Genomic DNA, 13285 nt, shown 5'->3' with positions numbered 1-13285 from the left:
AAGGGTTGGACACAAGATAATTTCATAATAGGTTGATTTTAGTTTTAGCTAACGTAACCCATTTCGAAAGTAATCTTTAATTTTTAGCACAATATTAATCCGATTTCAAGTTCATTTTAAGGATTTACTTTAATTTGGATTAACTGTTTGAGATTTACTTTGAAATTTCTATGGGTAAGGGTTCAAGTCTCGGGATTTTGGTTTCAAGTCGAGTTCGGATTCCAGGTCAAAGTGAGGATCATGTCTTGGGTTCTAGGTCAAATTTGAATCTCAAGTTCATGTCGAGGTTATGTCTTGGATATGGAGTCATTGTTAGATTTCTGGTTTTGCATAAAAATTGAGTCTCGAGTCTCGAGTTAAAGATAGAGTCGAGTACAAGGTATTTGGATCCAATTTTGGATTGGGTCTTAAATCTTAAGTTTCGAGTCAAAGTCAGGTCTTGACGAATATGGATCACATCTCAAGTCCCAAGTCAGGGTCAAGATCGAGCCTTGGGTTAAGATCCAATCAAGGTTCTCGAGTTTAGGGTCAAAATTGAGGCTTGAATTTAGGGAGAAAATCAAGTTTTGATTCTCGAGTTGGGGTCGCTTCTTAGATAAGGTTCGAGGTAAGGTCTTGGGTCAAGGTCAGTTCTCATATTCTCATTCGAAATTGGGGTTAGGACATTAAATTTAGGTCAAATTCAAGTCCAGGTCTTGGGTCAAGTCATGTCTTAAATTAGGGTTGAATCTCGGGTTTATAGTTAAAGTTAGGGCTCAAGTTTTGGGCCAAGTTTTAGCCTCGATCTCTAGATTAAAGTTGAATCTCGGGTCCCTATCTTAGGTACTTGGTCAAATTCAAGTTGTGGGTCTTGGGTTTAGCGTAGGGACTTGGATCTTGGTGAAAGTTGAGGTTAGGTCTCGAATCATTAATCAAAATAAAGTATTGGGGCTTGGATCACTAGGTGTCAGGGTCGATTTATTAGGGTCAATCTCGAGTGTCGGGTTGAGGTTGACAATTGAGGCTTACGTCTTGGGTGCGTTGTCAAGGTTGGGTCAAGGTTAGGCCTTGGGCCTCGGGTTACACTTAGATTAAGCAGAGTTCTGGTTGTCATTCAAACTTGAAGGATCGAGTCTCGCTGATGGTAGGGAGGGGTGGAGCTAATTAAGTGGTGGCATAGGGGGAAGGTGGACCATTTGTCAAAAATGGGTTAAACTATACAAGTCATGATCCAATTCATTTTTAGTCCATTTAAGCCCAAACTATTTCAGCCATGTAACATTGGGCTAATTTTCGGTCAAGCCATTTTATCCCTTTGAACTTGATCAATTGCAATCCAATTCATCCATCTAACACCCCTAAATTATGACCATTAGAACAGTAACTTATTGGCAGTAAGTAATTTATGTATCTAAAAATCTTTGAAATAACCAATTAAATATAGTCAGCATGATGGAGCGAAATATTACTCTTTTTTTTTGAAGTTATCCCTTATTTTATATTATATTCAAAATCAAAAAAGGTGCAAAAATGCCCTTAACTTAGCTAATTGAGTATGGCTTGAAATACTCTCCTTTCACCTATTGATTTAAAAATGTCCTCGTGGTTATATTTGACTTAAAAATTCCCCTTAAACTAACCATTGACCAGTTGATTAGTTGAGCATTATAATAACCTTGTGGCAGTATATGATTGGCCCCATATATATATTAACCAAATGTGAATTTTAAATGGGAAACTTACCTAAACTCCACTAGTTTATGAACTTATTACTTAGATACACTCTAGTTTGTAATATTACGTATCTTATCAAATTTTGGGTGCCTCTAGATACGTCCTGATACATGCATCTCGAATAGATGTGGTCAAAATTAGGTGTAATTTGTTCTAGATATATTGCATTTAAGTGGATTCACATATATTTGAGATACATAACAAATCTCGCTCGCCTCTCTCCCATCTCGCTCGCGACTCTCCCATGTACCCAGTATCCCATATACATGTGAATCATACCATATACATACAAATACACATATATATCCAGTGTAATTTATATGTATTTGGAATACATACGGATCTCACTCGTCTCTCTTCCTATTTTTGTGTATCTGGTAGCAAAAGTACATTAAGGGCCTTTAAAAGCTAGAATAATTATGAGGGCATATAATGACTGAAAACCTAAATATCGAACTGAATCGGTATAGTAATCAAAAACTATACACCAATTACTACTTCTTATAGACTATTCTTTATCTTCAATGAATTTAAATTGATTAAATAATTATTTTTTACTTTTAAAATTAATATTCTCAAGGTGAATTTTTCTACATTATGTAGGACTAAATAATAGTTATACCTAATACTTTAAGATTAACAACGCGTAAAATTGGATCAAGGACTATTTGTAGAGACTCGAATTTATGACATTTCGACTAATAAAATATCAAAAAAAAATGTATTATTAAAAGTGATATAATTTTTGTATTGTAGCTTTCTTTGAATCTTTTTATGCAAGGACTAGCTAGTGGATTGACTTGAGAATTTGAACTTTCAATACTAAATAATCTAAACATGTTTCTTTTTAGTAGAATTTCTCTAGTAAAATCATTATGTAATTAACAACTTTAAATTTGATTGAAAGTGACTAATTAACCTTGGAATTGATTATTCCAAAATAACATTAGTAGATTTTTCTTTGCTTAATTTGTGGTTCACAATATTTGTCTAGCTAGACTTAGAGTGTGTTTGGTATGAAGGAAAACATTTTGTGGAAAATATTTTTCAATTTTCTCATGTTTGTTTGGGGCAAAAGTTTTGAAAAATGTTTTCTAAATTAACTTATTTTCCTCAAAATTAAGGAAAATGACTTCCCGTCGAAAATTAAGGAAAACATTTTCCAAAGATCTTCTCCTATTTCAAATTACATTTTTTTTAGAAAAACATCAATTTTTAAAATAATAAAAATATTTTCAATTTTAAAATTTTATTTTTCACCCGATTTCTGACCACCATCCCCCAACCCCACCCCTTCCCCAAAAAATTAATTTTGTTTTTTAATAAGTTTTTCAACTTCAAATTTTTACTTTTAAACTCCTACCTCCCCCTGGCCAGCCCCCCTACCCACCTCTACCAGCCCCCCAACTCCTGAAAAAATTCATTTTGCTTTTTAAAAATATTATCAACTTCAATTTTTTATTTTTTCACTCCTGCCTCCCCTCACTATCCCCACCCCCACCACCCCACCCCAAAAAAAATTATTTTTTAAAAATATTTTCAATTTCATAAATTATTTTCTACTCTAGTGAAAAGAAAAGATGTTCCTCAAAAATATTTTTCATTCATAAATCAAACACTAAAAATCATTTCCGAAAAATATTTTCTACTCACCAACCAAACATGAGAAAATAAGTCCGAAATCTACTTATTTTCCAGGAAAACATTTTCTAGGAAAACATTTTCCATGGAAAACATTTTCCTTCGTACCAAACACACCCTTAATGAATCAGTGGAAATAAGATACAATGCCTAGAGTCTTGAACTTATAGACTTTTATCTCCCTCTTAAGAATTTTAAATGGATTAAATTATCATTTTCTATTGTTGAATAATATTAATGACTCATGCATTGACTTGAAAAATTAAAAAATTTGAATTTTCCAGCATTTACTTGGATTATGGTGCAATGACTTGTGCATTGACTTGGAAATATAAACGTGAGATTCTTTTTTCATTAGTTTAACTTTTATATATTCAAGTATCGGAGAATTTAAACTATAGTAAAGTAACATAATTGCGTAAAAATCTTCTATATATTGTTAATGCATATATTTTGAATTATCTTTTCGATTTATCTAACATTGAAGTCCGATGGACTTATGTTAAAAATATTATAACACCCTCACGTTGTACCTTGGGAATATCCTAAATAATATCCGGCTTTTATTATTTTCACGATTATTTTTTTTTTGAAATTGCAATAATTAAGTTTCAACCTCAAGCTACTTTTGATAAGTTATAAGAATTCTCACTAATCATTTCGCTCCATATTAACTCGTTTCGTTGGAAAAATTAACTCTACACTGTAAGGGGAAAATGTTTTGCAGTTAATATGGAAATAAATAATAATACTATTAATGAAAGATTTAATAGTATTTTACATATTGAGATGGTTAGAGTTAATTTTTCATTAGAATTTAGAACACTGTCGTTGAATAAGTCTTAATGCTCTAAAGTTCATTTTTAAAAAAAATTAAAATTTGAATATGTAATTGATTGAAAATGACTTGGTGAGCTTCCTTGAATTGCTTACTCCAAAGGGACATAGTAGATTTTTCTTAGCTAATTTGTGTTATATATATCTACATAATTTGATAGAGGGGCAGAACAAAATTTTCTTGATTTCTTCTCTATCAACTTAATTTTAATATTTTAGTACAAAAATGGGTTATCAAACACTAGTGTTGTTTCTTCTATGTTCCTTTTTACGTCAACTTGTTTTCTCCTCATTTGTGCCCGAGTGATCAAGCTCTTGCTCTTCTACGATTCAAGCATATGTTTGCCGTTGATCCTAGTGCTTCTCATGATTGTCTCGACATAACAGGCGAATGGATGCAGTCATACTCGAAAACACTATCATGGAACAAGACCACAAATTGTTGTTCATGGGATGGAGTTTATTGTGAAAAGAAAACAGGAAAAGTGATTGAGCTTAACCTCACTTGTAGCAATCTTCGAGGCAAATTTGATTCCAACACTAGTCTCTTTCAACTCTCCAATCTCAAAAGGCTTGATTTGTCCTATAACAATTTTTCAGGATCGATCATTTCACCTAAATTTGGTGAGTTTTCTAGCTTGACGCGTCTTGATTTGTCTTATTCACAATTTTGAACTTCTCCTTAAGAACTTAACCCAGTTGAGAGAGCTTGACCTTTACGGTGTGAGCATCGCTTCCACCTTTTCTCTAAATTTCTCTTCTTATTTAACAACTCTACGACTTAGTGACACACAGTTACGGGGGATATTGCCCGAAAGTGTTTTTCACCTTTCCAACCTGAAAACACTTGATTTATCATTCAATTCCCAACTCACAATTAGGTTAATGGAATAGCAATACATCTCTCATGTACTTATCTCTACACGAAGTGAATTTTATTGGTAAGATACCCGAATCATTTAGCTATCTAACTGCATTGCACTACTTGGATATGGGATCTTGTAACCTCTCAGGTCCTATTATTAAACCTTTTTGGAATTCTTCAAATTTGGAAAGCTCAAGGAGTTATCACTTGGAATTAACAACTTTGATGGCCAACTTGATTTTTTATCCTCCAACAAAAGTTGGACTCAACTTGAAATGTTCGAGGTTTCTTCCAATTTCTTAGCTGGTCCAATTCCTTCCAATGTAAGTGGTCTGCAAAGCCTACAATCATTCTTCTTGTCATCAAACCACTTGAATGGGACTATACCATCATGGATATTCTCCCTTCCTTCACTAGATGAATGATAACTATTTCAGTGGAAAACTTCAGGAGTTCAAGTCCAAAACTTTGTGGGATGTTACTCTAAAACAAAATCAGTTGCAAGGACCTATTCCGATGTCACTCCTAAACCAACACAGTCTATCTTATCTTCTCCTTTCGCAAAATAATCTCAGTGGACAGATTGATTCAGCTATTTGCAGTCTAAAAGCCTTGACAGTGCTAGATCTTGGAAGTAATAATTTGAAGGGAACAATCCCACAATGTTTGGGTGAGATGAGTGGCCTTTGGGTTTTTGATCTAAGTAACAACTCTCTTAGTGGGATAATTAATACAACTTTTAGTATAGAAAACACGCTCAGAGTCATTAAATTGCATGGGAATAAGCTAGAGGGGGAAGTCCCACGATCTTTGGTCAATTGCAAGAGTTTGGAAGTTCTAGATTTAGGTAACAATGAGTTGAGTGACACATTTCCAAAATGGTTAGGAACCCTACCGAATTTGAAGATTTTAAGCTTGAGATCAAATAAGTTCCACGGGCCCATTAAAACTTCTAGGGCTCGAAACTTGTTTGTACATCTTCAAATATTTGATCTATCTTCCAATGGATTTAGTGGGAATTTACCTATGAGTCTTTTTGAGAATTTGGAAGCTATGAAGATAATTGATAAGAGCATGAAAATTCCACAGTATGTGGGAGGCGACTTATATTATTATTATCATTATTTCGAGACAATTACAACAAAGGGGTTGGATCTTGAATTTCGTGGAGTTTTGACTACAAACATAGTCATCAATCTCTCAAAGAATAGATTTGAAGGTTGTATTCCAAGTTCCATTGGAGATCTCATTGCACTTCGTACTTTGAATTTATCTCATAATGGCTTGGAGGGTGTCATACCAACATCACTGCAATACTTATCTGTACTTGAATCATTGGATCTCTCATTCAACAACATAAGCGGAGAAATTCCACAACAACTTGCATCCCTCACATTTCTTGAAGTCTTAAGTCTCTCTCACAATCATCTTGTTGGATGCATCCCTAGAGGAAAACAATTTGATACGTTTGAAAATAAATCATACCAAGGGAATGATGAGTTACGTGGATTGCCATTGTCAAAAGATTGTGGTGGTGATGAAGGGGTACCACAAGCAACAACTCCATTTGGGCTAGATCAAGGAGAAGAAGGAGACTCAACAATGATCAGTTGGCAGGCGATTCTCATGGGTTATGGTTGTGGTTTAATTATTGGATTATCCGTAATATACATAATGCTATCAACTAAAAAGCCAACATGGTTTTCAAGGATGGTTGAAAAATTGGACCACAAGATTATTACGAGAATGAAAAAACACAAGAAAAGATATTAGTGTATAACCCTAGCCAGGTATTCAACTTGATCTTTATCCTTCGTAAGATTATTTTGTATATCTCAATGTATTATATATCTACCTCTTTCTTCTTTAAAACTCTCATTTTTTAAAATTGCAGGATTCGAGCCTATTATGTTGTTGGTGATGCAAATATAAGATTTTATCTTTTACAATTTAATAAGTGATGTACCTAAGTATTTACCGTCCTATGAATAAATAAATGAGTTTTCTTTCTTTGAGCTACGACCAGAATTTTTAGAATGTTCTTAAATATAGATTGTTATCTTGAGTTTAATCAAATATTTAGGCTCAATCGTAAAGTCAGTTCATAAAATTATGAAGTTATTATCTTTTTCTTAATTAATAAAGTAATTTCAATATGAAATAATACAATATGATCATTTATTTCAGGAATATATGATATATTTTCTGAATCAGTATGGTTATTTACAGAGGAGCACGATGCTTATAAATCGATCGATAAATATTAAGAAAATAAAAGTAAGAGATGTAAAATCAGCAAAACATCATTCCACATCATTTGTCAAGAGCAAACCTTGGGAACTAACAGTATAGACTATGACCAATATCATTATGTGGCTAAAATAGAATTTCAATACAGGAAATTCATCATCTACTATAAATATATAAAGAAAAATAAGGACCTTGCATATAAAATGTATTTTCTGGTAAAAGGGTTCGGAGGAACTCATTCGACCTTCTAGGGTGCCAATCATCTTTATATATATATATATACATACATACATAATATATATATATATATATATATATATATATATATATATATATATATATATATATATATATATATATATATATATATATAATGATAATTGCTCCATAACAATTATAATGAATTAAATGATTATACTAGATAATATTTGCTTTTTTATAATGAATTAAATACTGTACTAGATAAAAATTGCTTGGTGGAGGGATGGTTTCAAACTTTACTTTTTACCATGAGGTCTCAAGTTTAATACTATTCAACCCCTTATTTTATTCAATAGTAAAATATATGTCATATCTCAAGGGGTATATATATATATATATATAATTTCTCAAAGTTAACGGGTGCATCTGCAATGAAGCACGTGAGTCCGTCTCTTATTATAAGGTTCTTGATGTATTTCTTTATGTACCCAACTAGAAGTGCATCTGAAATTTGAAATGAATGAAATCTTTAAACTACCTTAAATTAACACCGTGGAACTACTTCTTGTCAAACGAGAGTTGCTCTTGAATCCTTTAAATTTCAATAATATCAACTTAACTTTAAGAAGTTCAATTTGAGCTCCATATACTAACTTCGCCTCTATATATATATGGATAGTGGGAAATGTAATTTTGAGTTTCTGTTATTTAAAAACATTCATTCAGCAATAGTTGGATGGGTATTTCCTACTTCACTGAAAAAAATAGTTTTTTGAGAAAGTTTATAGCACCCATGGTGTGGCCTATTAAGTAAGTGTTGAGATATTCACTTAATATTTGAACCTTTTTTTCAGAAAGATTGCATTTTACATGCAAGATCTTTGTTTTTATTTATGTGTAATGGTAGATAATAAATTTCCTCAATAAAGATTCCCTTTTTGGCCACATAATGATATTGGTAATTATATGCTAACAAATATGTACATATTAAAGGATAAAAACATTGATCAACATTTTCTATTGGAGGTTTGTGCTTATTAATACAAATTAGTTATGGACACATGCATAACACGTGCATTTATATGTTAAATTTTCTGAAAAAATGACATGAATATTTGTAAAATATACATGTGTGAGTTTTGTTGGGTTTTATTTGCCCTGATTTCTTACCATAAATAGGTTTTCCTTTTAGGAAAAAGTTTTGAATTGACTAATCCTTTTTCTGGTAGGTAAAGGTTTAGGACTCTATAAATAGAGACATGTTCCTTCTAACTTAATCAGCATTCACAATGTAGTTTTAAAGGCTTTGAGAGTTTTGGTTAGAGGGAGAATTTGTGGGTCACAAGCTTGATACGTTATCACTTGTGTAAACCTCCCATGTATTCTGAGTTAATTGGTTGAGGTTGTTTCTCTCTATATTTTGTACTCTCATATCTATAGTGGATTGCTCATCTCCTTTGTGGTCGTAGGTCGATTGACCGAACCACGTTAAATCTTTGTGTCTTTTGATATATTTCTCGTTGTCTTCTTACTCGTGGTCTTTTGAGGTTTGCTTTGCTAGCTTCCGCGTTTACACCTGCTTATTTCTGGTCCTAACAAGTGGTATCAGAGCCAGATTCAATGATGGAGTCAGGTTCAGTGGTTCGACAATCGATGATTGAACCGGGTTAAATTTAAGTTGATAGAGAAGAAATCAAGAAAATTTTGTTCTGCCCCTCTATCAAATAATGTAGATATATATAACACAAATTAGCTAAGAAAAATCTACTATGTCTTTTTGGAGTAAGCAATTCAAGGAAGCTCACCAAGTCATTTTCAATCAATTACATATTCAAATTTTAATTTTTTTTAAAAATGAACTTTAGAGCATTAAGACTTATTCAACGACAGTGTTCTAAATTCTAATGAAAAATTAACTCTAACCATCTCAATATGTAAAATACTATTAAATCTTTCATTAATAGTATTATTATTTATTTCCATATTAACTGCAAAACATTTTCCCCTTACAGTGTAGAGTTAATTTTTCCAACGAAACGAGTTAATATGGAGCGAAATGATTAGTGAGAATTCATATAACTTATCAAAAGTAGCTTGAGGTTGAAACTTAATTATTGCAATTTCAAAAAAAATAATCGTGAAAATAATAAAAGTCGGATATTATTTAGGATATGCCCAAGGTACAACGTGAGGGTGTTATAATATTTTTAACATAATTCCATCGGATTTCGATGTTAGATAAGTCAAAAAAACAATTCAAAATATATGCATTAACAATATATAGAAGATTTTTACGCTATTATGTTACTTTATTATAGTTTAAATTCTCCGGTACTTCAATATATAAAAGTTAAACTAATTAAAAAAGAATGTCAAGTTTATATTTTCAAGTCAATGCACAAGTCATTGCACCATAATCCAAGTAAGTGCTGGAAAATTCAAAATTTCTAATTTTTCAAGTCAATGCATGAGTCATTAATATTATTCAACAATAGAAAATAATTATTTAATCCATTTAAAATTCTTAAGAGGGAGATAAAAGTCTATAAGTTCAGGACTCTAGGCATTGTATCTTATTTCCACTGAATCATTAAGGGTGTGTTTGGTATGAAGGAAAATGTTTTCCAAGCCTGTAGCTTCAGTTTTGCTGTCGTGAACAGTAGCTGCGAAATTGGTGATTTTGCTCCTTTAGTTCTCTAGATTTGGTGCAATCGTATTTTGTTGTTGCTCGTTGTTTGGCACTTGTTTTGTGGCCAATTTTTGTAACTCTTGGTGATTATAGTAGAGCTTTTGGTCCCGGGGTTTTTTACTCTTCACATCGAAGGGTTTTCCACGTAAATCTTGGTGTCTTGTGTGATTGGTTTATTATTGCCTTGTTATATTTGTTTGGTTGAATTACTTGCTGCCTTACTATCATATTGCTTGTGGTTGTTTGTCTTCTCTTGGTTCAAATCGAGAAGGGAAAGTATAGACTTGGGTATTCTTCCGCTGTTATCCTGTCAGGCATTCTTTGTTAGTGTCTTGTCTTTCCCAACAAGTTTTTCCCAAATTGAAAGTGAAAATATAATTTTTTTCATGTGAAAATATATCTTTTAACGATATAAAGCAATTGCAAAGACGTAATAATATTACTCGATAACAACATACCTTGAGTAGTATATAGAACAATCTTGTTGATTTATGTTACTAAAATCTATACAAAATAAAGCCTAATTATCTCTTTCTCGTAATATTTTTTGACGTGATTTTAATTTGAAGAGTAGTTTTTAGCAGTAATAATTAAGGGTCAAAATAATTCATAAAGAAACAATCAAAATGTCCAAAATTATCATCACACCAACCATTTGAGTTTTAACACTACGAAAAACTACCTTTAATATAGAATACTTATGTTCAAGAAAATTAGGCTTTAGTGTTACACAAATGTAATTGTAACTCTCATATTTATTTGAAAGTTAAATTGCATATAGTATAAATAGTAGAAAAATTAAAAAAAATAAAAAAGAAGAATATATGTATGTGTTCACAATACCATGTTGGATAAACGATAAAGTAACACAATTAAAATTTTACATTCAAACTTCAAAGTATTAATTTTTTACAAATCTTTATTTAAATTAACTTGTATTTAAACAATTGACAACAAAGATATATGAACATATTATAACATAAATTATTTAAATATTATCAAACTCAATGTATTAATAAAAGTTTATTGTTCAAATGAGTGATACTTGCAAGAATAATAATACGAGTACAAAAAAATTATCCCACAAAATTAAAATATGTTACAAGAATTACATAAAAATAGTAGTTGCATACCAAATTTAATTTGAAAAACCATACATTAACTTCAAAATAATAACTAAAAAAACTCAAATCATATTCTTGTGAAAAAAAGATCTCATCTCTTTTACTTCTAAGTTGAAATATTGTTCTACTTTAAGGTAACATTAATAGATAATATAAAAGAAAATAATATGATAATTTGTGGCTAGAATTTACTGGTATTTATAGTGATATTTGACTATGTTTTCACTTATCAAAATTTATTAATGAGCACATTGAATCATGATACATAAATTTTATTTTCAATTTCAAAATTAAAAGAGCTCGTGAATTGGAAGAGTTCCATACATTGTTTTGTCTTCAACTTTATTTGAATTTAACCTAATCAATTATAATTATATATATTGTCATAACTAAAAAATTAAATTATAGTTGTTAGACTTCATATTCTACCATAATGTAATTAAAATATTAGTATTTGATATATGAATAATCATATTTAGATTTTGTAGAGGGGCAAAATGATAATCTAACTTTTGAGGTTGGAGCTTTTCATTTTTAATAGTAATAGGATATGATACTCCCTCGGTTCTTTTTTATATGTGTAACGATCCATTTGGTCGTTTTGAGTGTTAAAGCCTTGTGTTTCATAAAAAAAAATTTTTGATGGATTCTAATTGGATTTTGGACTATTCATAATTATAATTATGAAATTAGTGGGGTAATTTTATTAATTTATTTAGTTGGTGGTTAAAGAGGATAATAGTGAAATAAATAGTGGGTCACTTTCACCACTCTTATAATTAGTTATATGATATTTAGGAAAAACTATTCTGTAAAAGGAAAATAAGGGTTTAGCTAAGAGAAATCATATCTGCAGCAGTCACGAAATGATTGTTAAACAAGATTGAAGCGTCGGTTTAAGATCGGAAGGGTTCGGAGGCAATAAGGAAAGGAAAGACATTGGAAAAGTAGTTGCTTGACTTTGATTCTTCGGTGGAGGTAGGTTATGGTTTATGCTATTTGGTAGTAAACTCTTAATAGTGATTGATATGCCTTGAATTATATTGTGAAGTTCTCTATGTACTTGGTTGTGTGATTGTGTGATTTGGTTGTGTGGTTTGTGATAGGTCTGAAATCCTGAGACCGTAGAATTTATATTCTCTAACCCTCTCTATCGAAGTGATGCCTTGAATAAAGAAGGCTTGATGAAAATCATATAACTATGAATTGAAAGCGGTGATAATAAAGGATAAATTAAAAGTATAAATGGATCGGAGTGTCACGTTTCGACACGTAGTAATAGGGGATCGGGTGTCACGTTCCGACACGTAGTAATAGGGGATTGGGTGTCACGTTCCGACAGGTAGTAATAGGGGATCGGGTGTCACATTCCGACACGTAGTAATAGGAGATCGGGTGTCACATTCCGACACATAGTAATAGGGGATCGGGTGTCACGTTCCGACAGGTAGTAATAGGGGATCGGGTGTCACGTTCCGACACGTAGTAATAGGGGATCGGGTGTCACGTTCCGACACATAGTAATAGGGAATCGGGTGTCACGTTCCGACACGTAGTAATAGGGGATCGGGTGTCACGTTCCGACACGTAGTATTAGGGGATCGGGTGTCACGTTCCGACACGTAGTATTAGAGGATCGGGTGTCACGTTCCGACACGTAGTATTAGGGGATCGGAGTGTCACGTTCCGACACGGTAGCATTAGGGGATCGGAGTGTCACGTTCCGACACGATAATAATAAAGAAAAGTAATCTTGAATTATGTTAGTATACTCAAATTCGAAGAAACTATCTCCCAAAATGGTTTGGTTTGGAGGCACGAGTCCTTATGTGTGATCTTGATATCATTGACTTATTACGAGCTTACTTTAATGTTGTTGATACTTGTTCATGTTGTTTGTTGTTATCACCTGTTAAGTGCTATAGTTGAGTTCATACTATTATTTATTGTATATTAATTCCTATT

General features: G+C 31.9%; 1 pseudogene; it reads left to right on the top strand.

Annotated features, from left to right (window-relative positions):
• Nucleotides 1-170: 170 nt before the first annotated feature.
• On the top strand, nucleotides 171-7075 carry LOC101267259 (receptor-like protein 9DC3; annotated as a pseudogene).
• Nucleotides 7076-13285: the final 6210 nt, after the last annotated feature.

This window comes from Solanum lycopersicum, chromosome 1 (genome assembly GCF_036512215.1).
Source record: "Solanum lycopersicum chromosome 1, SLM_r2.1".
In the NCBI taxonomy this organism is placed as follows: Eukaryota; Viridiplantae; Streptophyta; class Magnoliopsida; order Solanales; family Solanaceae; genus Solanum; species Solanum lycopersicum.
Note: the sequence above shows the minus strand (reverse complement) of the source record. Positions and strands in the feature narration are given on the sequence as shown.